At 48.1% G+C, this 23,686-nt stretch overlaps 1 protein-coding gene across 23 annotated transcripts in view; it reads left to right on the top strand.

Moving 5' to 3' along the window:
• Positions 1 to 23,686, top strand: part of Smco4 (single-pass membrane protein with coiled-coil domains 4) — a 54,559-nt gene that overhangs the window by 9,787 nt on the left and 21,086 nt on the right. For 13 of the 23 annotated variants that reach the window (XR_007588437.1, XR_007588438.1, XR_007588436.1 and 10 more), the window contains exon 2: positions 23,606 to 23,682. The gene's annotated coding sequence lies outside the window, so the exon portion shown is untranslated. Of the gene's footprint in view, positions 1 to 5,125; positions 5,262 to 9,572; positions 11,142 to 19,588; positions 19,628 to 19,802; positions 20,273 to 23,605; positions 23,683 to 23,686 lie in introns of those variants that run through there. The other 10 variants (XR_007588447.1, XR_007588448.1, XR_007588449.1 and 7 more) reach the window with 6 other exon arrangements.

Below are 23,686 nucleotides of genomic sequence, written 5' to 3'. Positions count from 1 at the left end.
TGGATCCTGTCCTCTGGCCCAGGGCAGTTTTGCTGTGGCAGCTCTCCTGAAGGCAGTAGGTCACCACCTGTGGGAAGCTAGTGTTGTGAAAGGCAGGGATGAGTTTCCAGTGAGCTCTTGACCTGGCTGCCTGGTTCCTGGGGACCTTAGAACATCAGTCTCTCCAGGCTTAAGGACCACCCCTCCTGATGCAGTGACTGTGCTTGCTGTTGAGGGTCTTACAGTGAGTGGGAGGAGCCAAGGTCTGTCCTGCTGAGGACCTGCTGGCTTCCTGTTACCGCTGTGACAAAACCCTGAGTCAGACACTTAAGCAACACAATTTGATTCTGCCCTAGGTGCTCTGGCGAACTACATGGTGTTCTTTGCTCTGCCATCACCTGGGGCTCTCCTTACCTCTCTTGTGCTAGGTCTCCAGAGGCACAGAACAAGCAGTTAGTGCAATAGCGAGTTTCTTTGTCTTAGGGCTCTTCCTGAGAACTGGAGCCTGTGTGTGTGTGTGTGTGTGTGTGTGTGTGTGTGTGTGTGTGTGTGTGTATGTGTGTGTGTGGTGTACTGTAATGCTGTAATGTGTTGGCCCACACAGCATTGTTGAGGTCAGAATATCCTAGGATCTGTCTTGGGGAAGCTAAGCCCAGCACAGCGGCCCCGCGACCTGGGGCAGGAGAGCCAACAACAGAAATTGCAGTCTGATGCTGGCAGACTGGAGACCTTAAGCCTGAGTTTGAGCTCAAGAACAAAGGCAGGATATGACCAGAGCCTTCTGAGTACTGGGGCAGTCAGCTGCAGGCATTCTCATTTACACGAGCTGTGCTGTTCCAGGGTTCATTCGGTTTACTTCTCCTTGAGGCAGAGAAGTCCGCTTTTCTCAGTCCTCTATCTCCTATGTCATGGGAAGTTTGGTCAAATGTCTGGACACCTTAGGGCTGTTCAATCCATGCATAAAATTAACGCCACACTTAAGTTAGAACTAACCGCACATGTCCTGTTTACACATGAGGTCCCACGCCTGAAGTTCCAGGCGGTCAAGCCTGAAGTCCAGGTGGTCATAAATTTGGAGATATTGTTCAAGCCAGTTAGAAGCGAGATGAAGTGATGGCTGAAATGCAGAGAGAGGGGCCATAGGGAAGATGTGAAAGGGCCTGGGAAGGCTTACTGAAGGAGTGTGTGTTTGAGCTTTAGCCTGAGGGGAGGAAAAGGAGGGAATGTTCTCTGTTAGGGCTGGAGTTAACTGATACATGAAAGAAGGAGGTCAGCAGAGTCTCTGAGGTAAGTGTGTCCTTCCCCAGATGGTGCAGAGTCAGTGTGTTTGAAATGCCAAGTGTGTGAGTGTGTGTGTGTGTCGTGGGGGAGTCTGGAAGGCAATCTTCTGAGGGCCAAGGATAGCGGAGGTCCCGTCCTGTCCTTATTGGAGATGCTGGTCTTCATGTAGATGGGTGTGAACTCTCAAAGCTGCAAGCACAGTGACAGGACTTTCCTAAGCTCGGATGGCTGTCCTGATGCATGTGCCCCGTGTGTGTTTGTGCATGTGTGTGTGCACGTGTATGTGTGTTGCACGTGTATGTGTGTGTGCATGTATGTGCATGTTTGTGTGTTTTAGAAGGAGGATGTTAGTTTTCATTCACCACAGACCCCCTGCCCTTTCCTTTACCCACCCACTTCCCCTCACATTTGCCACATTTGTGAGCATGAGCTTGGGTGGCATTGCACAAGGATGCACATGCAAAGCCATCCTGCTTTGAGTTGCATGGCCTCCCACTCCCTGATTCTGTTCCACAGTGGTGGGTGCTGTCCTTACAGTTAGGCAATCATTACCTCAAGCAGATGTTGGAAATGTTCAGTTCAGCATCTGGATCCTTGCAAGGTGTTACAGTCACGGTGCAGTGAAGGGTCCAGCCAGCTCCCATGGTTGGCCTTGAAAATGCAGGAATGTCTGCTGTGGAGAGAGCTCATCTGCCTTGTGTTCTTGGTACCTGAGCCCAGGGCCTTCATAAAGTTTTCATAAAAACATGAAGTTGCAGTCATGAAAATGAAGAGATTCAGATGGAAGCTTGCCTTAGCCTACTTGGCCTGCCTGAGGCCCCAGGGGTCAGTTTGCGTGACTGCAGAGGAAATAGCTCAGTGCTGAGTCGGAAACCACCTTGTCTAACTGACAAGGAATTTCCTCTTGGAGCCTCAGAAGGAAAGGGCTTGGTACCCTCTGAGGAAGGCTCCTGAGAGGTAGGCAGTGGGTGGGCTTGTTTCCTGCACCCACAGAGGAGCTCCTAGAAGTCGTGTTTGGAGGTTAGCTGGGTGGTGCTGCTGCCCAGTCCCCTGTGAAGGGCATGGTTTTCGATGATAATTATGTGTAAGTGCAGATGGGAATAGAATTGCCTGTGTCAGGAGTGGCTGCTGCCTTTGGGGAGATGCATGCCTACCCCCCCAACATGCATTTTGTGAGAGTGTAATTCTTCCCCAGGGTTATTTTGACAGTGTTTCTCCTAGCACCTTCAAAGTGACTCCTGAAGAAGAAGTGCTCTTTAAAATGCAGTCTCTCTCAGCTGGAACCAATCAGGAAGCTGGTCTTGGTGGCGTCCTATCGATGTCACAGGCCAGTGTTGTTTCTGCGTTATATATACAGTGAGAACCCTTGTCTCATAGCCAGATGACAGTTCAAGACTATGAACCAGCTTGGTCCTGAGCCTGGGGACGCCTTTTGTCTCTGTCATTGTGTCCTGAGCACTTAGTGTTGATAGGCGAGATAGTATTGAGTGTGGACTCGGCCATGTTTTGGAGCCTTTCAGGCTTATGGAATGCCATGAGATCTGAGTTCAGTGTCCCCGCATTGGGACTGCAATACTAAATTCTCTTCTCATTCCTGCTGCTTTGGGAAAGTCACGTGCCACCCTGGGCTTCGGTTGGAGATATTATTGGGGCTACTTGCCAGAGCACAGATGACTCAAAAACAGCTGCATTACTGGGAACCCCACCCCATCATGGGCAGTGGCACGGAAATTCCGTCCTGGAGCTCCCTGCATAGCTTGCAGGCAGCTCCACTGGAGAGCTTTTCCCAAGCCTCTGCTCGTCTCTCCTTTACCCTGCAGGATGGATAAGAGGACCAAACGACTCTCTCTTCCTTGTGCCCCCCTCTCCCACTTGGGCAGCCTCTTGGCCTCATCTCCTTATGTGGGCACCCCTTGAGGGTAGGGCTATTATTTTTATTGAGAACCTGACATATTGAGACTCCCCTAGAAGTCATGGCCAGCAACTCTAGCACCCCATGATGGCTCTCCTGCTGTCCAGCCTCCAGGGTCCTCGCTTCCTAGGCAGTGGTGCTTGGGAGGGAGGTACAGAGGGGAGGACTTGGCTGAACCCCCACATTGCTTCTGGAGCGGGTGGCTTCGTTGCTTGGCTAATCTCCATGTTTTCTCAAGTCTCACACAACTTTCTTTCCTTGCCTTGAACAAAGGCCCTTTATTTCTGGGGGTTGTTTTCATAACTCAAGGAAAAAAATGGGTGATGACTACAGGATTTTATATATATTACATTGTAAATTTACTGAGAAGTGCATTTGCACAGGAGAAATACTAGAAGGTTATTTCCCTGGTTAGCTATATTTTGTATTCTTAGAAATTTGCATCTTTCTTTTCTTTTTGAGACAGGGTCTTATGTATTTCAGGTTGGTCTCACACCTGCTGTGTAGCTGAAGATGACCTTTACCCTCTGATCCTCTTACCTCCTCCCTGCAATTGCAGGGATGATGGGGTGCCCCATCATGTCTAGTTCTTGTGGTGCTGGGTACTGAACTCAGGGCTTCAAGCTTGCTGGACAGCATTGTACCAACTGACATACATCTCTAGCTCAGATATGGTTTCTGTAAGTAGCAATTTATTATTAATATTGATTTTTTTATCATTGCTACTTACTAAAATTTAGTAGGTACCAGACATTGTAAGACATACATTTACAATATCTTACGTAATCTAATAAAATTATTTATCAAAATATAAATAATAATCTTTTATTATTGTGATAAAGTATAAACAGCATGAAGCTTCTTACCCTTGTAATTTTTTTTTTGTACATAGTTCAAGCTGGCTTTGAACTTGTGATCTTCTTGCCCCTACCACTCTCAGTATTGGGATTATAGGTGTGTGCCACCACTCCTAGACTCTTATTTATTTTTATCTATATGTGTGTACACAACTTTCAGACTCGCTGGAGCTGGAGTTATAGGTGGTTGTAAGCTACCAGATGGGAGTGTTGGGAACTGAATGCAAGTCCTCTGGAAGAGTAAGGTGTGCTCTTAAGCCCTAGGCCATCTTTCCAGCCTCCTACTCCTGGCCTCTTAAACTGTTTTCATGTGTACAGTTCAGGGCTGTATCTCTGCTGTTAGATCCTTTCCTGAACTTACCATTCTATATCTGCGGAGGCTGAGACTTGAGCAGAGTTATTGATGAGGGTCCCTGAGTACGTTTCAGAGGCCACCCTTAATGCAGCACTGATAGCTACCTACTGGGCTCTCTGGTTTGTGGCTGTGGGGGTCTCTGTGCCTTATCCTATGCTCACCCCACACTGGTTGTACAAAGTTGTTCACTTGTGCTTGTTTCTCTTGAGACCTCCAGCAGTGGGGATGTGTATTGGTTAGGGCTGTGCTGGTCAGCCTGACTGTGGTATTGAAGCTGGTGGTTATTGTACTTGTTACTGAGAAGGTGACGCGTATAGACTGCCTGCTGGGATTCTCTCTGTAGAATGACAGAGTGGCCTGTGGCAGAAGAGTGGCCTGGCACTTAGATATGTGAGTCTGGGTGATGCAGAGAGCAAGCATTGAACTTGGAGTTCGAAGGTCCACGTTTCGGTCTTCATGCTTGGTCTTGTTTCTTCTCTTCCCCCTTCCGTCCCTCCCTTCCTCCCCCTCCCTTATTTTATTTTGAGATAGCTCTCCTGTAGCCCAGGCTACCCTCAAACACTATATAGCTTAGGTTCACCTTGAACTTCAAATTTTCCGAGCTCTGTACCTCACAAGTGCTAGGATTACAGGCCTGTGCCACTTACTGTGCCCAGTTCTATGGTATGACGCTGGAGATGGAGCCCAGGGCCTCATGCTTGCTTGGCAAGCACTCTGGACCAAGCCACGCCTCTGCCCACTTTCTGCTCTCAAGTAGTTTCTGTGATGGGGTATGGACACACAGAGTTTAGGCAGTGTCCGGCCTAAGCCCAGAGATTAGGAGGATGTTGGGGAGGGGGCTGATCCCAGAGATGGAGGAGGACGTTGGATCTGAAAGGTTGGTTTCGCTCTGCTTTGCCGCCGGCAGGCTCCCTCTACCCTTGCTTAGCTGGTGAAAGGGACTATTCCTCTGTGTGCCCAGTATTGTGTACCTGGTGCCAAATGCTCCGCACTTCACCCCGCCTAGTCTTAGATCGCTCTACAAGTCTCCCCTTCCCCTGCTGAAGGGAGCTGTCATTTAGAGGTCCCGAGGGCTTCTAAGTGCTAGCTGCTCTCTGGCTGGCTTGTTTGAAACCCAGACTTGCTTTGTTCTCTAACCCTTTGAGGGAGTGGCTGGAAGTTGTGCTATGTTGCTATGTGTGTGTGTTTGTGTTCACCTTGGTAGACCCACTGTGTGCAAGACACTGAAGGATACCCGGGGAAGATGGGGTAGCTCTCACAGAAGCCCTGGTTTCATGAGGGAAGTCACAGGAAGGTGAAGGCTTCAGTAGCATGAACAGGCACTGGCAGAAGACCAGTGACCCTTGGTCTGCACAGGCGGAAGTGCTTTGCTGGAGAATCAGAGGGCACAAGCAGTTGGCATGCCTTTGCCACTCTGCTTTTCAGCAGCTGTTCACTCGGTGGCTTGTAGTGGCTGCCCGCCTGTCTCAGAGTTTGCTTTGGAGCCCTCTCTGCTGCGTGTCTCATGTGACACAGGATGGTCTGAGCAGGGCTCTGCTGAAGCTAGCGGTCCCGTCTCACTATCTGCTTGGTTTCTGCTTTGAGACTGGTTTGGTACTAGACGACTAAGTAGGTCATGGATACATGTTTTGAACGAGTTTGGCTACCTTCCATGGATGTTTAATTTACAGAGCAAATCCGGCTGGCCTCATTTGCTCAGGAGACTGGCCACAAGCTCTCTGCTTCATTTCAGGGTATCTCTGTAAAGTGTGAAGATGCTGGAACAGGAGACACTATGACTCCCCAGGCCTTCTGGGGAGCGGTAGCAGAGAGACTGTGGAATCCTTCCAGAGGCCAGGTGTTGGGTGGGATCTTCCTACCCCACTTTTCCTAAGTTTGCTGAAATCCCTTGATTCTCACTAACTGCATGAACTCACCTTCTGAGAAATCAGGTTTATTTCTGTAGCGATTTTTTTTTTCGCTTCTGTTGTAAGTCAGTAGCTGTTTGTTGTTGACTTGCTGTGTGCTGAGCTTTTTCTGTAGTTCTCACAAAATCCTCACAGCCACCTTGGAAAGTGAGGCGGAAATGGTAGGGTCAAAGACCCCACACAGCACTGCTGGCCAGAGTCTAGCCTTTTGTACCCTGCTGGTTTTGATACCCCCATGTGGGGTGAGTGCTTGGTTGAGGCTGTGTGGGCTGCTCTGGCCTCTTTTTGAAGGAAGAATGGCTGTGGGTATTGGGGACTTGGATGCTGTTGTAGTAGGAGCGTTGGGCTGCTTCCCGCCACCTGGCTAGCTTTACCCGAAATAATTATACGGAAACTGTCTTCTTTTAAATACTGCTTGGCCCACTAGTTCTAGCCTCTTATTGGCTAGCTCTTACATATTGATCTAACCCATTTCTAATATTCTGTGTAGCATCACAAGCTGGCGGCTTACCAGGGAGATTCTTAACCTACGTCTGCCTCGGAGAGGAGAATCATGGCGACTGTCTGACTCGGCTTCTTTCTCCCAGCATTCTGTTCTGTCTACTCCGCCTACCTAATTTTCTGTCCTATCAGGCCAAGCAGTTTTCTTTATTAGTTAACCAATGAAAGCAACAGATAAGATACAAGACCCACCTCCATCAGGATGCAGGGCCGAGGAGGAGTTCCCTGGAGCTAGTGTGAGGCTGTGGCTTTTTCACCCTTCAGTGACTTTTCTCTTGTCTTGCTAGGTGTCTTCACCCAAGCCTCCTGAGTGTGGGCGATGTTGGTTAAGACCCCTGCACTGTTCAGGTGTTGACATCATTGCCTTCCACTAGCCCAGTGTGTACTCTAGCTGTTCACCAGACTGTTAGTCTTTCCTGCCCTCCCGCCTGCCTTCCTGCCTTCGCCTTCCTGCCTTCCTTCCTTCACCTGCCTGCCTGCCTTCCTTCCTTCACCTTTCTTCCTTCCTTTCTTCGCCTGCCTACCTGCCTGTCTGCCTTCCCTTCCTGCCTGTGGTTTGAGGAGCAAGTCTGAGTGTAGAGGTGGTTGAGTGCTTCATCTTGCTCTCTAGCTTTGTCCTCAAAGCTGGTGGCAGTCCTGAAGGGTACTTTGCTATTCCAGGTTGATGATTGTCTTATTAGAACCTGGAGGTGGTCTGCCCAGGGATTGGCTTAGCCAACATCCCTTAGGGTCACCATCGTCCGTCTCCATTTACAGATGCATGTTATGGCAACCTGGCACTTAGATAGCTGCTTTCTTTATGCTGTAGTTTCTTCTAAACTATTTTTTAGGTTCAGCACACAAGTCAGCTATGAGCGGATCCTACTGAAGCAAAGTAACAGTCGTTAGAAAAGGGTTCTCCTAAAAGTTTTTCCTAAAAAACAGTCTGAAGAGGTGTCTGTTTAAAATCAACTTGTGTTGTCAATGAAGCGCCTCCTCAGAAGCCGCCTGGGGCTTGCTGGGACCTGCAAGCCTCTCCATGAGGAGCAGCCGTCACTTCCCAGCATTTCCTGGCTTTGTGAATAGGGGCTGACCACTATTTCTTTTCCTCTCTGTGTCCATCTAAATTTCCAGTAATACTTATCTAGGAAGCTATGGTGAGACACAAATGAGACTGTGTGAACCATAGAACCCAACTCATGGACTGCTGTTTGTCTTTAGTTTTATGCCAGCTTATGTTAGAGAAATCATCAGTTTTGCTCTGCTAGCTGAGCCCCGAGACCCTCTCCTTTGCCCAAGGAGAGTGGGAGTGACCTGCTCTGTAGACCTTTGCAGGGAGACCCTGTAGAGAGCCCTGATTTGAGGGCCGGTTGTCTTGTTTGTAGTGGATAATCTTGGCGTCCACTTGACATACCTGGGAAGAAGGAAGCTCATCAGAAGAATCTCCTTCATCCGGTTAGCCTGCAGTGCCCTCCCTAGGCAGAAGGTCTGGCCTGTTCCTCTGTAGCATCTGCTTGAGTTTCTGCCTTGGGTTCCCTGGATGACAGACTATAACCTAGAAGGTGAAGTAAACCTTTCCCTTAGACTGCTTTTGGTCATGGTATTTATTACCATGATAGAGTCAGACTGGAATACCTGTTCTTTCTGGTTTGGGGTCTTGGTTTCAGCTGCCAAAAACCTAAGGAAACCATGGTAACTGCACGGCTTTAGAAATGCCCAGACCAGGACTTGAAGGGTGAAGTGACAAGGGAGAACCGACTAAGTCATTTCTATTTTATCTTAAAGTGCTTTTTTTTTTTATTTTATGAGTATGACTGTTTTGCCCGCCTTTGTGTCTGTGCATTACACGTGTGCAGCGTGTGCAGAGGCCAGGAGAGGGCATCCCTGGAACTGGAGTAGCAGACAATTGTAAGCTGTCATGTGGGTGCTGGGACTCAAACCCTGGTCCTTGAGAAGAGCATCCAGTGCTCTTGACTGCTTGTTCATCCTGCCAGCCTCAGTTTATTTATTCTTTGACACAGGTTCTTACTCTGTAGCCCAGGCTGGCCCTGAACTCAGAGTGCTGGAATTACAGATATGAGCTAACATGCCAGGCAAAACTGCTTAGAAATAGTCTTTAGAACATGAGTGTTGGTTACCTGCACTTTGAACACGGTCGCTTATTAAGTAATCATCATTAGCTCACTCTGAAAGCCCCTCGGCCACCTCTCAGAACACTGTGTGCAGCTCTTGCTATCTAGTGAGAACTCTCCCCCCAACCCACCCTTTTTCCTTTGGTGGTCATAAACTCGAGTGTAGACAAGTACAGGGAGCCAGGAAACCACCTCAGTGTTTACTCTTCAGGATTCCAGTGCTGTATGTATTTGCCATGTGTTCTTGAGTTATTCTCATTATTTCAAGGAACTTATAACCCTGTAGGGCAGAGAGGCCTCAAATTCTGGTCGTGTTCTTGAACCGAAAGTCACATGAGGGTTCTGTCCTTTAGTATTGGTCTTGGTGAGATGGGGTGGAGGTGCTGACTGTTGAGTCTGAATTCATCAGACATGAGACCGCTTGCAAGCTTGGTCTTCTACTGATAGCTCTGCAGTGGGACGAAGGGCTGGGAGTCTCAGGGTCAGAAGTCCTTCCTTGGATGCTGGGCGATGGTGGCGCATGCCTTTAATCCCAGCACTCGGGAGGCAGAGGCAGGTGGATCTCTGTGAGTTCGAGACCAGCCTGGTCTACAGAGCTAGTGCCAGGACAGGCTCCAAAACCACAGAGAAACCCTGTCTCAAAAAAAAAAAAAAAAAAAAAAAGAAGTCCTTCCTTGGACTCCCTAGACTGTGTCCTGTGTCCATCAGCTACCACTTACCTGTGTGCCTGTCAGGGAGCATGCCTGTGGCTTCCGCTACAGCCGGAAGAATAGCTGGAGAAATGTACACGTCAGTGTGCCGAACGGTGTTCCCACAAGGGACCATAAAGGGGTCTTGCCTTAGCTTTATGAATAAAGAAAACAGGAAGATGGCGGGGATCAGGAAAATACCACCTCAAATATGTGAATTTGAACTTCAGATGGGTCAGCGTGTACAGGAAGGGGTGTGAGCTGAGCTCCCTTTGTCTGTCTGAAGATGCATCCTGAAGCCAGGGATGATTGTACGGATGCCACGGGAAAGGGGGAGCCACATCACACTCTCTTTGCCACAGGATGCTTCTGTTTTCTTCTTTCCCAGAAATCAGTTCTTCCCTAGATCGCCTGCATTTCCCTCCTTCCCTGGGGCATTTTGCTTCCTGGTCCCCCTGCACTCTGGTCCCTCAACATGATGCCCCATGTAGACGGATCTATCTACTGTCAGCTTTCCTTATGGACTCATTGGTCGATGCCTCCAGGGCAAAGGGTGGTGTCTTCATTCTGCTGCAGAGATGAGTGTGTGACAGAAGCTTGGACTGTGCAGCTTGAGAAACCCGGGAAATGAATTCTTAGGTGACTTTGGATGCTTCCTCCATCCTAAAGCTGGGTATGAAAACATGCCTACCTCAGAGATACTGGAGCTGACATGAGCTGGCCTAGAGCCTAGCATCTTTAAGCACTACTTGCTGCTCTTGGTTTTGTGTTTAGGATTGAGAAAGATGATGTGACTCACTTTGGGGTCAAGGTGCAGCTGGAGCCCTGCTCCCTGTAGGAGGCCCGTTCTTGAACTTTGAACTGAACTGGGAACTTCACCTGTGGCTTGATTGTGGCTGTTGCAGTAGAACAGGTGTGTAGTGAAGAAATTTCCTGGTTTTATACTTCCCTAGATGGGGAAGTTGGGCTGTGCTGGAGTTGGAGGAGCTGATGGAGCAAGCTTGGGACAGCAGGCGCTTTTTATTTTCTGAAACAGTGTAGCAGTTTAAGGGAACCTGGTGGCTTTGTATCCAGGTCAGTGACGGTTTTAGTGGACTCTCTGGTCCAGCAAACACAGGGTTCTGAGGTTCGTCTCTAGCCTTAGCAGCCCTGCAGTGAATCAAGGCCATGACTGGCCACCCACACATCCTCCCACACAGTTTGTGGAGGGCGTCTGTGCTGAGTTTTAACATCAGCTCTTGTTTTTGAGTCTGAATCTGTTCGATTCTGTCCCTTAGGCCGGAGTGTCATGAACTCTTCCTCCCTTTATCTCTACAAGTGGGCTTTTCTTTTCTTTTTTTCCCCCTTTCCTTCTTTTGGTGCTGGAAGAGGCAACAGTGGTACATGTTGAGAATTAGCCAATGACAGACAGTTTCTACCTCCTACTTTATTTGAAATAGAATCTGTCCCTTGCTGCTGGCTAGCAACATAGTGTCTTTAGAGTCAAGCTTAATGGTTAAGCCTGCAGACTTTCAGCCAGGTTGACTCCAGCTCCGGTTCTGTGATTTGGGTGAGTACCTCAGTGCTTTTCCTTTTTCCACTTGCATGTGTGTGTGTGTGTGTGTGTGTGTGTGTGTGTGTGTGTGTATACATATGGGGTTCATGACTGTGGAAGCCCAGGATTGATGCTGGAAGTCATCCCTGATCAGTCTTCAACCTTACTGAGGCAGGGCAGGGCTCTGATACGGCTGGTCTTGCTGGCCAGCTTGTGGGCCACCACACCCTGCTGGCATTTCCATGGGTGCTGGAGATCTGAACTCTGGCCACACTTGGTGGCAAGTGTTTGAACCGTTGAGTGATCTCCCCAGCCCCGTCAGGTCCAAAGGAGACTCTATTTCCTCAGATTGTGGCAGTCAGACAAAAGTTAGCATTCCACAGGAACTTGTGAAAATGGTTCCCCTCTACCAGAGGCTTCTTTTCCCTCATCACTGGCAGGAGGGACAAACGGCTTTCGTGGTGACTGTTAGCATGCCAAGTGTGTGCTGGTCTCCAGGCTCCCACAGCATCACGTCTTTTAGAGTCCACGCTGGCTTCCTGGCTTTTCTCACCCCGCACCCCTAAACTGTTCCAGCTCACGGGCTTCCCTTCACCAACCTCTCCTTCTCCTTCTAACCCTGCGGTTTTGGCTGTGCGCTTTCTTGGTCTCTGTCTGTGTCTTCTACCTCCCCTCTCTGCTTCTGTTTCTCTCCTGGCCAGGCCCAGCCTGCTGCCTATGTCCAGTCTACTGCTTTCTCTCTGTGCTCTGGATTCTAACAGAAGTCTCTGGTAGATCTCCCTCATATCGACAATAACAATCTTCCCCTTGACCGTATCATGGAGTGGCCATGTTGTCAGTTTATCACCCTCGTGAGCTTCGTTGTTGTAAAACAAGGGTGTTGTCCACCTGCTGTGGGTCCTTGCTGACTCAGACATTCTGCTTTTCTCTGCCAGTGTCTTACTCGCTTTATGGTGTTGGCTGCAGCACTGGGGGTCCCCCTTTCCAGAAAGGACTCGTAGCTACTCTGTCATATGTTGGCCCTGATCATCCTTGTTTTTTGTTGTTTTTTTTTTTTTCTTACCTCAATTTAATTCACGGTGTCTTTCCCTTTTCCTGGCTGTGGCAACACCTCTTGCGCCTGCTTTTGCTAGCATGTTCTGCCGCTTGGCTTGCTTGCTGTGTTTGTGTCAAGTCTCAGCTTGGCTGAGTCTCACACCTAGGGGAGGTCACAAATGAGGGTGATCCCATTGCCTTGCTGTTGGCTTTTACATCTCTCCTCTCTTTTTCCTTCTGCATTCGTATCCCCGCCCCCACTGCTTTCCGGGAAGAACCCCTGATTAGAAAGGAGTGGCTTTGTGATCCATAGCCCCTTGCTTTCTTTTTTTGTTTGCTCAGGGCTTCCAGTTGGGAAGAGTTTGCTGGAGTCAGTTTTGTATAATTTTATATACATGTGCTTCTTTGTCAACCCCAGCATTTGCAGAGTGAGTCTCTGGCCCTCCATTGATGTCTCAGGCTTATCTCCCGACTCTGCTGGACAAGAATGCACAGTGAATTAATTGAGTTGTTTTCGTCCCATTTCCTGCCTTACCGAACACCTGTGTGGTGAATGCTGCCAGCTCCCCTGCCTCTTACCTGATTGGCCAGCTGTCCCTGCCACATTAGTTGCTTGCTTCTATCAGAAATGTCAGTCTTCTCTTTTGAAGTCACTCAGCGGTTTTGTTCTAACGTAAAGGCGCACTGCATGCTCTTTTGGTACCATCCCTGCGTTCCTACCTTGCTGTCGCCCTTATAATCACTGGTGACCACAAACCTCGCGAAAGCTGCTGAGAGACGAAGAACCCTCGAGGGTGTCAGTGTGCTCTGCACGGGTTCCCATGCTTGCTTGTCTTTTCCATGGCCTCATTTTGACCCAGTCTTTCGTAAGGGCCTGACCTCTGAAGAGATGCAGCAGAGATAGGCTTTAAAGACTGCAGATGGGTCCTGGGTTCATACCATCCCAAAGGCAAATGTGGCTTTAACAAGAACAAGAATGTGGGCAGAGGATGAATACAACCCAACCACAGATGCTGTCTCTGTCTGCAGCCTGTGCTTGTCCTTTGCTAGTTTCCTTTGGCTGAAATGTCCCAGAGCCAGCTTTGTGGCTCCTGGTGAAGTTATGGCTTAGGTGACATTTTGCTGCTTAAAATGCAGCTGAGCTCTTGGGGTCTATGCCCAGGAGTGGTTTTGTTGGACCATGTAATAGCTCTATTTTTATTTTTTGAGAAACATCCTGTGGTGGTTTGAAAGAGAATTCCCCCATGGCCTCATTTGTTTGAATAGCTGGTCCCTTGTTAGAGGAACTCTCGGGGAGGATTAGAAGGTGTGGCCTTGTTGGAGTGAGTACGGCCTTCTTGGAGGACCTATGTGAACTTTGAGGTTTCAGAAGCCCACTCCATGCCCCGTCTCATTCTCTCTCTGCCTGTGGATCAGCTTTGAGCTCTCAGCTGCCATGCCTGTCTGCTGGCATCCTCCCTACCACGATGGTGATGTACTAAACCTCTGAAACTGTAAGCCTCCAATTAAGTGCTTCTTTATGGTCATGGTGCCTCTTCACTGCAATAGAACAATAACTAAGACACCTTCATACTTATTCCCTTAATGGCTATACTGGGTTATATTCCCACTATCAGTGAACAGTGTCTTTGCCTTACCTCAGCTGAAAAAAATCAGATAGGCAGCTAGACCTGTCTCCGTGAAGGTGAGATTCTATAATGACCTCATACAGCTTGGGTGGGGCTCTTCAGTGAGGGGACAGAAGTAAGTGTGGAGTTGGTTGGCAAGGATGGGATCCTGGTTTGTCGCTCTGTGCCATGGGCAGATTCGTCAGGGAAGTGATCTTTGTCCTCTCAGCAAGTTTAAAGAAGGCCGCCACATTGGTGTGTCCCATTAAGGCTGTCGGGAGAGAGAGGGATGGGAAGTGCCGGGCATGCTGCAGTGCTCCACAGACATCTGTCTGTATCCCGTGAGGAGATCAGGTTGTACCCTCCCTCCCCTCCCCTCCCCTCCCCTCCCTCCCTCCCTCTTCCCTTTCTCTTTCTTACACAAGATAGAAACTCACTCACCCACACACCCTTTCTTTCTCTCTTACACATACAGGACACGTTCACCCATATTCATATCCCTACTCCTACCCCTGCCGTCCAGCCCTGGTGGACCCTGCAGCTTAGTAAGGCCTGGGGAAGGTCCCCTTGATCCTTGGTGGAGTAAGGTGGGAGGGCGGAGGCTACTCTTATGGGTAAAGAAATAGCTTTGTTTCTTCATGTTCTGTCCACACTGGTGGAGTAGGCTTTCTAGTTTTGGGATATTGTTTGTCTACACATGAGTCCCCTGAGCCTCTCCTTTCTTGTCCTGTTTTCTTCCAGTACCCCAGCTGCAGTTAGTGTTGTCTGCTGGGATGCTTGCTGCTTACCATCGGTGCTTGCTGGTCTAGTGTCTGCGGGTTAGATCTAATGTAGAGAAGAGTTCAATGGGGAGCAGGCTTTATCAGGGAGTGCACAGATTTCACTAGTTCATCCCCCTCAGCTACATCCTTTCCTTTGTCCCGGATGAACAGGACCTTCTTCTTTTGGGACTCACACACTTAAAAGTTGTGGACTCTGTGACCTTTGACAACTCCCTGGACTTGCCTTTTTCTTAGTGACTCTAACAGGAGATGATTATTTTATTAAGTGCCTGGCATTAATGAATCCACTATCCTGAATATTATTAATATTCTAAACAAAATGTGCGGTGAGCACAGTTAATCTTTCAAGTTGTAATCCCAGAATTGCTTGACCTGACCTATGTATCTACAGGAAACAAATGAATGGCTCTTGAAAAAGGATGGCCTCTTCTGTGCCCGAAGAAGGCCTTTTCTGAGTTAATTGTGTCCCGTGGAGCAGAGAGTGCCGTCTCCAAGTCAGACAGGGTGTCCTCTGTGTCTCTGTGACAGGATAATGGTCCCGAGATTTCAGAATAATTGCGTGCGGATTTGGCCTTGGAGTTAAATAGCTTCAGTTGGGTGCTGGCATGACTCTTCCTCAGCTGCGTTGTTCTGGTGTCTGTGTCACCTGTGCCGTGGGGATGGCTGAGGATGACAGTAGGAGGTGACCTAAGTCCTTAGCTGTGCGGGAATGCTGTAGAAATGGTGGCTTCAGGAACAACATAAGGGCGTGAGTCTAGAAATTGTGAATCTGAATGTAATATTCAGGACCTAATCAGTTAGAATTGGCCTCTTGCTGCTGGGTGCCATTCTGTGCAGGGTGGCAGTGGTGTGGGAGGAAGTACAGTCTCCTGACCCCACAGGCTGAAACAGCTCCGTCTTCTGAAATCCCCAGCGTCATGTTGCACCCCTACTCCAGACACTTCAGAGGGGCTTTGCCCTTTCCTGTCCCTCACTAGTGATCCTCACTAGTGATCCACCAAGTCCTGTGGGCTCTGCTGCCCTCACTCATCCCTGACTTGAAGCCAACATCTCTTAGATTAGGTCATTGTCATTGTTACTATATTCTGAAATCAGCTTTTCAAAGACAGAGGAAGAAAAAGGCAGAATGAAAAAGTTGGAGGTTCTGCATGTAGTCAGACAGACCTAGTTGGTGAGACTCGTGTGTGGCAGTGGTTTCCTAACCGTGACTTACACTGGCAAGGGCTTCGTGTGCACTGATTTATCTGTCCCCAGCAGCATTATAGAGTGGTGCCAATGTTGTTCCTACTGTTTTCCATTTGATGAAACAGTCCCAGGAGCTTGTGGAGCTGGCCTAGGGACCCAGGTAACGCTAGCATCCCAGTGAGGCCATGTGTGTTTGTGAGCATGTGTGTGTTCCTGCATGTAAAGTGTCCTACTTACATGTGGCCATGGAGTAAAAGCTGGAGTGGTTCTGTGTGATAGAGCCCTGTACAGCCACACTTTCTAATACAGATACAGCACTGCCTTCCTTCAGGGAAACCTCTCAAAGCCCGTTCACTTCAGAGTGTGAAATCTGGGTGGTCACAAGGCCCCCTGTCTCTGGTCTCTGCTTCTTCCCAGCTCCTCTATGTTGACTTTCAATCTTCTTACTCATTGGTATCTCAGCACCTTGATAAACCTGGTCACCTCAGACTTAGGTCTCTTCATGACCTTTACTAGTTGGCTGTGCTTAGAACAGCCATAAAGAAAGTTTCCTGGTCACTTAAGACCTGTCCAAAGGCACTGAGGACAGCACCTGGCATGCCAAGGAGATACTGACTGTTCCATTATCTGGTGGAGGCAAAGAAGAGGGAAAAGTCAAATTGATCATGTCTGTCAAAATGGTCTTTAGTCTTCTTTGTGCCTGACCTTTTTGGGATACATTTAATTGGCTATCTTTATTACATAGACTAGGTCAAAATCTTTTAGATTTTATCTGTTTATTTACTGAACTCCCAACATCTACTCCAAGTGAATGCTGATCTGCTGACCCACACCCATTGGGTGAGCTTTCCATTCTGCTGGGGTCTGAAAGTCCTAGACCTTAGTTCAAGAGAGAAGTTCAGATCTGGGGGATGGCTCAGGTGGTGAAGTGCTTGCCTAGCAATCATGAAGGCTTGAATTTGAATTCCTGTACCCACATAAAAAAGGCAAATCTCTGTGGTGAAGTCTGGATGGAAAATAAGACCTCATGCATGAAAAAACCAGGTGGAGACTGAAGAAGACACCTGAGGTTCACCACTGGCCTCTGCACACAGATGTATGCACGCACATGTGCACACACACACACACACACACACACACACAAGTAAGTGAACAGTGGAACATTTTTGTGCTCCATAAGCCAGGGCTGGCAATAGCTGGCAGCTGACTTCTAGGTGATCCTGACCCAGGGGAGGGAACAGGGTATGAACAGTCCATGGGATTAACCATCCTGTTGTCTAGGAAGCCAGCTGTTTCTTTAACCTTTCCTGCCTTGGGTTTCCTGCTGGGCAGAGTACCTCTGTGATGCAGGCTGCCTGGCACTAAAGAGGCTCCTTAGACCCAGGCCTTGGTCAAGGACAGATCTCTTCAGCTAGACATGCGTGATCCTGGCCAAACCCATTCAAATTCCTTCTCCACATCTGAGATGTGAGTGAATTTTCAGACTCTGACAGCTGGCCTTGGGAGCCCCCAGCAGGTATTGACCGGAAAACCCTAGATTTTGCTTTGGCTCTGAAGTAGAGCTGCTCTGATAATATCAGATAATCTCTGATAATCTTGCTTGTGGAGCGCCTGCTCTGTCCCAGACCCAGGCTCACAGTGCCACCCTTCTGTGGTGTCTATGCCCACCATCCTGGAAAAGATGGTGGGTCCCTCATTGTGCAGAAGAGGAAACTGAGGCCCCATGAGCTTGAACAATTTGCCGTTGTTTTCCATCCAGAACTTTTGTGATTTAGCAGATCGCTGTGTAAGTTGATTGAGTGAATTTGCAGCACTCGGTCCAGGTTGGAGTAGGCAGATGTTTTCCAGGGCATATGCTTGCTCAGGAGGTCAGCTGGACCTGACTCTGCAGGGCTTGCTCTCCTTCGCTCTGATAATGTTCTCTCTCTGCTCCCCCTCCCTTCTCCAGCAGAGGGGTGCAGTGTGTGGAGATTGGCTGCAGCCCACACTCAAGCTCTGCCAGCAGAGACCATTGTCCTCTCCTCACTGCCTTATCTTCCTGTCTGTCTGTCTGTCTGTCTGACTATGTACATACTGATATACCCCCTATCACCTGTCTGTAGCCCAGGCTAGCCTAGTTCTCAGCTGCCCCACTGCTCGGCCTCGAGAGTTGGGATTGCAGCTGGGTGATTTCTTTTTCCTCTTTGCTCTTCAATTTGCTGTTCTTTGCTGGCCCCTGTAATTTTATTTTCCAGACTTGCCTGAAATGCATCTTGATTTTGGCATCTTCAGAGATTTAAAGCCCTGCATTTGTTGCCATGATTTCCTTCACTTTGCAGGGTTTTATTTGGATACAAGTCTGCTTTATAAGCCCTGGCTTTTCTTCTTTCTTCTTCCGCCATTAAATTTTAATATCTCCCCATTTCTGCTCTTTTGTAGAAATTTGTGTTTCATTTTTTAGGATGTAATAATGGGTCTTCGGGGCCCTGCATTGTGACTTCCCATCGTATTTGTCCTTAGATCATTTGTCTGTGGCGCGCAGAGTGCTTTTGTTTGCCTGGCTTCGAGACCAGTCTGCAGTGGCACTTGTGGTAGCACTCCCCCTTCTCTGGCCTCCGAGTGCCACCACAGTATTCACCTCCATCCCTCCATTCTCTGACCCCTGCCACACCAGACTAGTGCTTGGGTTTAGGACTCTTCTAAGTCCTAAAATTAGAGAGGTTTTCTTGAATAGCGTGTGTGTGTGTGTGTGTGTGTGTGTGTGTGTGTGTGTGTGTTTGTAACATGAGGGGCCTGCTCGTTGGGGTTTTCGTCCTGCCCAGTATCCCACAGCTGGCAAGCCCCAAAGAAAATCACACAGAGATCTCCATAAGTTATAAAGCTGATTGGCCTTTTAGCTCAGTCTTCTTATTAGCTCTTGTAGTTTATATTAACCCATTATTCTGATCTATGTTAGCCATGTGGCTCAGTACCTTTCACAGTGGGGCAAATCACATGTTGCTTCTTCGGAGTCTGTGCAGGAGTGCGGAGGGATCTTCCTGCTTCCCAGAATACTCCTGTTCTTCTTGCTCCACCTCTACTTCCTCTCTGGTTGACCCACCTATACTTCCTGTCTGGCCAATTAGCATTTATTTAAAACATGATTGACAGAATACAGACAATTCTCCCACACCATGTGTTTATGTATGAGAGAATGTGAGTGTGTGTAAGGGAGAATGTGTATGTGAGAGAGAATCTGAGTGTTGTGTGAATGTGTGTTTGTGTGTGTGAGTGTGCATGTGCATATACGAGAGAGAATAGTGTGTGTGTGTGTGTGTGTGTGTGTGTGAATGAATGTATATGGCAGAGGGCTGTGTATTCACAGTGCTTACAGCACGAGTCTGAGGATGACCTTGACTTTTGGTCTTCAGGTACCTTTTGCCTTCTGTCTGAGACATTTGTCATTGACTGGAACTTGGCTGCATAGGTCAGGCTGGCCCACACATTCCTTGGAATCTGTATATGTATGCTGCTCATATTGCCAGCGTACCCAACTTTGTACTTGAGTTCTGGGGTCCAAGCTGTGTCCTTGTGTTTTCAAGGCCTTTCCCCAGCAAAGCCATCTGAATACCTTTCATGTAGACAGACCATGTCTAGAAACTTTTATATAGTAGAAATGACTTCAGAATATTAAGTTAGATATAACAATAATAACCAGGTTTCATAGTATCTAGACATTATTTGTGTGTGTAGCGTTTGCATGTGTTTGCACACCTCTGTATACATGGTCATGTTCGTGTGTACGTGTGTGCATGCGTGTGTGAATGTGCAAATGTGGAGGCTTGAAGTTGGTGCTGGGTATTTTCCTCAATGACGCTGTACTCTTTCTCCTTAGGTAGAGTCTCTTGCTGAGCCTGGAGCTCCCCAATTCCAGGTAATTTAGCTGACTAGTTTGTCCTGGAGCCTTTCCTTTTTAAGTACTGGGCTCATAGGTGGCCGAGTGGCTCCCAACCTTTATGTGGGCTTTGGATGGGAATTCCTATTCCTGCGCTTTTGAAAGTGTTGCTCCAGCCCAGCTGCACATTCCTAATGAAAATAACAATTTCCAGAACAGGACATCAGTAAGAAGAGTGGCTGGAATTTTCTGTTGTCTCAAGGCTCTGCGTTTGTCCTGTTTCGGGATTACCTGGTGGTCATTTGTTCTGTGAGGTTCATCTTGGTTGACAACTCTACACACCTGGAAAGGGAGAGCCTCAGTTGAGGAATTACCCCTACCTGTGTCTGATTGCCCTGTGGGCATTTCTGTGGGTGGGGGGGTCTCTATTGATGCGGGAAGGGCCAGCCTGCTGTGAGCAGCACCATCCCCAGGCTGTATGAGAAAGTTCCATGTTTTCCTCCTAATAATCGTGTACTCTGGCCTTTCCCTTTTTAAAAAGCTTTATTTTATTTTTATTTATGTGTGTCTGAGCATGTGGGCCAGAAGAGGACATTGGATACCTCAGAGCTGGAGTCCAGGTGGTTGTGAACTCCAGTCCTGGAGAACAGTCACTCAGTCCCAGCCTTTCTGTTATAACAGAAGGTAAAATTGCCTGTGTTTGTTCTTGGGTGAGCCTGTAGGTGTAGACACCACTAGGTGCTGGTGCCGTGGAAAGTGGAGGGCTGGGTAGGAGACACCAACGCGTGTTGGCTAGTCACTGACATTGCAGGTGAGGGCCGCTTCCTAAGAGGTATACAATACTAGATCACTTGTCCCCAGCTGCCCTGTAGCGCTCTCCCTTGCCCATGGGTCCTTCTCTGGCTACTGCTACCAGTATCCTTGTGATCCAGATAACAATGCTGTCAGCCGTATGCCATCCTGAGTCAGCCTCCATGGCAGCATGTTGAATTTGCCTTTTTGACATGTGGGACATTATAGGTGATGAGCTAATCAAACAGTTCAGAAATGTACTTAGGGAAACCTGGACTGTAGGATGGACTCTTACCGGTAGTACCCTCTGCTTTCCTCAGTGTTTCCCTCCCTGCTCTGCCCCCCATGGTCTGAAATCAGGTAACGTATAAGGTGTGTTCTCTGAACCTGGTCTGGCCTCAGCTAGAGGGAACCAGCTACTCTCTGTTTCACCTTCCTGTGAGAAAATTCAGATCAGAAAGACACATTATGCTGTCTGTTTTGGTCCAGTACTGCCCACACATTGAGGGAAACGCTAATACACCCTGCGAGTGTCTGATCAAAGCACAGGTGTAGGTACAGGGAGGCTGGCCTTGGCTGTTGGGACTGCACAGGAGCCTTGTGACAAGTGGCCTCAGAGTCAGGACGGGGCGATGAGACTAGGGTGCTGTTTCATGTCTCCTTCTGGAACGTTACCTGCAGAGAAATTAAACATTTACCTTCACTGGTACTCTCCATTCTTGGCACATGACAGCAGACTTAGGGCTGACCCGGCTGTCCCCAGCACCACAAGTCTGGAGAGATGGAGGAAAACATGCCTGCTCCCTTAGCCTTTGGCTAAGTTTCGCTCCCACCACAGTCTATGAGAAAGTGAGGGCTGGGGGGTTCCCTAACAGTGTGGTAGGCCTCAGTTGGTGGTTTTCTTCAGGTGGTGGCTTGAGATTGAATTAAGATGATTATAAGGGAATTTTGGACCTCTTGATTTTTTAGTCTTTGTGTTTGAATTAGATTTGAAGAAATACTATGAATTGCTAATTAAAAAACCTTTCTCTTTGTGAAAATAATTCACGTTAATTATAGAAACTGGAAAAATATAAAAAAAATAATGCTGAACATGTTTCTATTCAGGGACAATCACTAAAAACATTTTGTTGTATTTGTGCGTATTTTATATGCATAATTAAGATCATTGTATATAAATTTTGATTTGCTTTTATTGCTTAAGTTCTCTCCTGTGTTGGCTGCAGCACAGTATAGGTGTTTGCATGGGTTTCTTATACCTGCTGCAATGGCTTCCTATGTATGGAGTGGCAGTAAACAGCGCATGTTTCCTTGAGTTGCAAGAGACCAGAGTCCCAAGTCAAGGTGCAGGCAGGACTGACCCCTCAACTGGCTATAGGTGGCTTATTCTTCCGTCAGCATCAGCTGTGGCAGTCAGGTCTTATTCAGATTATTGCTTTTGTTTTGTTTTGTTTTGCAGTACTAGGATGAGTCCACACCCAGGGCCTTAGGCCAGCACTCTGTTTCTGAGCTGTGTCCCAGATTGCTTTTTAAAGTGAACAAACAAACAAAAATTCCAGAAAAAAAGTTTCTCCAGTTTTGAGTAGGCTATCACTAAGTTTCCCAGCCTGGGTTATACTCACTCTGCAGCCTCTGTTGGCCTCGAGTCCATCCTGGCTTGAACTCAAGGTTGTTGGTATCTGCTGAGTTGTCCATACAAGGTTACAGTCACAGCTTTCCGGACAGGGCTCTTGTCAGTCTGCCGTGCTTCAGAGGGGCTCTGAGGCTGTACTGTGTGGGTCCAGATCCCGGAGCCCCCTCCTACAGGCCAGATGACTGTGAGCGAGTATTGTGATTCTCAGCCACTCATATTCTGATCGTGAGGTTGAAATAAAATACCGCATTCCTGAGTTGGTAGAACCGTTGTTGTTGTTGTTGTTGTTGTTGTTGTGTGTGTGTGTGTGTGTGTGTGTGTGTGAGAGAGAGAGAGAGAACATATACAATATATGCTTAGGGGAGTGCCTAGCTTACTTAAGAATTGCAGTTATTTTTGTTAAAAATTCTGCATAAAATGGTTTTTTATCTTAATGGCTTAATAAAATTTTATTTATGAACCCACCACATTTACTTATCCAATATTTCCCTTTTGTTGGCAAGAGCTCTTTTTGCTTTTTTCCTCTTGTGGATATTCTTGACAGTCTAGTTTTGTTCTGTCTCAGGCCCGTTCCCTACCATAGACTTTGGAAAATGGAATCTGTGGCTTCAGCTTCCCAGTTTCTCAGTCAGAGTACTCAGACCTGTCCCTGCCGACATGGAGATACGAAAGTGTATGCACTCTCGGGGCTCCTGAAACTGTCTGCAGCTAAGGCTGGGTATGGGTTTGCAAAGGAACCAGTGGCTGTCGTTTTGAAATGATGTCCTGTTCTTCTGTGTCTCCAAGTTCTTTTCCGTTCATTTCTAAGACCGAAAGCTTCCTGGGAGTTTCTGAGGTCAGCCAGGATGAGTGTTTGCGGCAGGGTGTCTCCAGGTTTCTGTTTTCACATGTGGTGTGGACATTTAAAACCAATTGGTTTAGTTTTGCAGCTGAACCCATGTGAGGCCCCGAGGGATGATGCTCCCAGCTCTGTCCCCTGCAGTCTGGGCCTCTGTCCTAATGTCTTGTGACTCTGGATTTTAGGATTTATATTTTAGCTCTGCACTCTGGGTCCCTACATTTTCTTCCTTGAATACTTTTGGTCCAGTGGTGTGAGACCCATGCCATTACTCCTCTTTTCTTTTCCCCAAGTCTTTATTTTAGAAGCCACTATGGGGGGGAGGGCAGGAAGAGGGGTGGAGGGGAGAACTGTGGTTGGAATGTGAAATGAAATTTAAAAAATAAAAAAAATATCAAGATGCCACTGTTTCTTCACTGCCTTCCTTTGGTCCCTTTCCTGGATCAGCCTGAGTCTTGTTTTACAATAGTGACTGCTGGCTACAGGAAATAGGGATGCTCTCACCAGTTTAAGTTGGCAGAAGATTGCGAGGACTCCCGGGAATTCTGGGAACAAACTCAGCAGTCTGCTGGGGGTGCTCGTAGGAGGTGCACTAGCTTGGGCTGTCTCTCGGGTCCGGCGGTTGACTGTCCGTCCTTCACCTGGCAGTTGGAGGAGCGAGCATGTGTCTGTCTTCTCAGCATGGGTGGGAGTCAGGACGGATAGCCCATCTCAACACATCTCTCTTACTCCTTCGTGTCTGATTTCTCAACAGGAATCACTCAGGTCACCCTGACTGGAAGTCAGCTGACTGGCGTCACTGAAACAACAGCTCCTGAGTTTGAAGAAAAGGTAA

This window comes from Alexandromys fortis, unplaced genomic scaffold, assembly GCF_014885135.2.
Source record: "Alexandromys fortis isolate MF-2015 unplaced genomic scaffold, M_Fortis_MF-2015_v1.1 scaffold_171, whole genome shotgun sequence".
In the NCBI taxonomy this organism is placed as follows: Eukaryota; Metazoa; Chordata; class Mammalia; order Rodentia; family Cricetidae; genus Alexandromys; species Alexandromys fortis.
The sequence above is the reverse complement of the archived record's forward strand: the minus strand, read 5'-3'. Positions and strand labels throughout refer to the sequence as shown.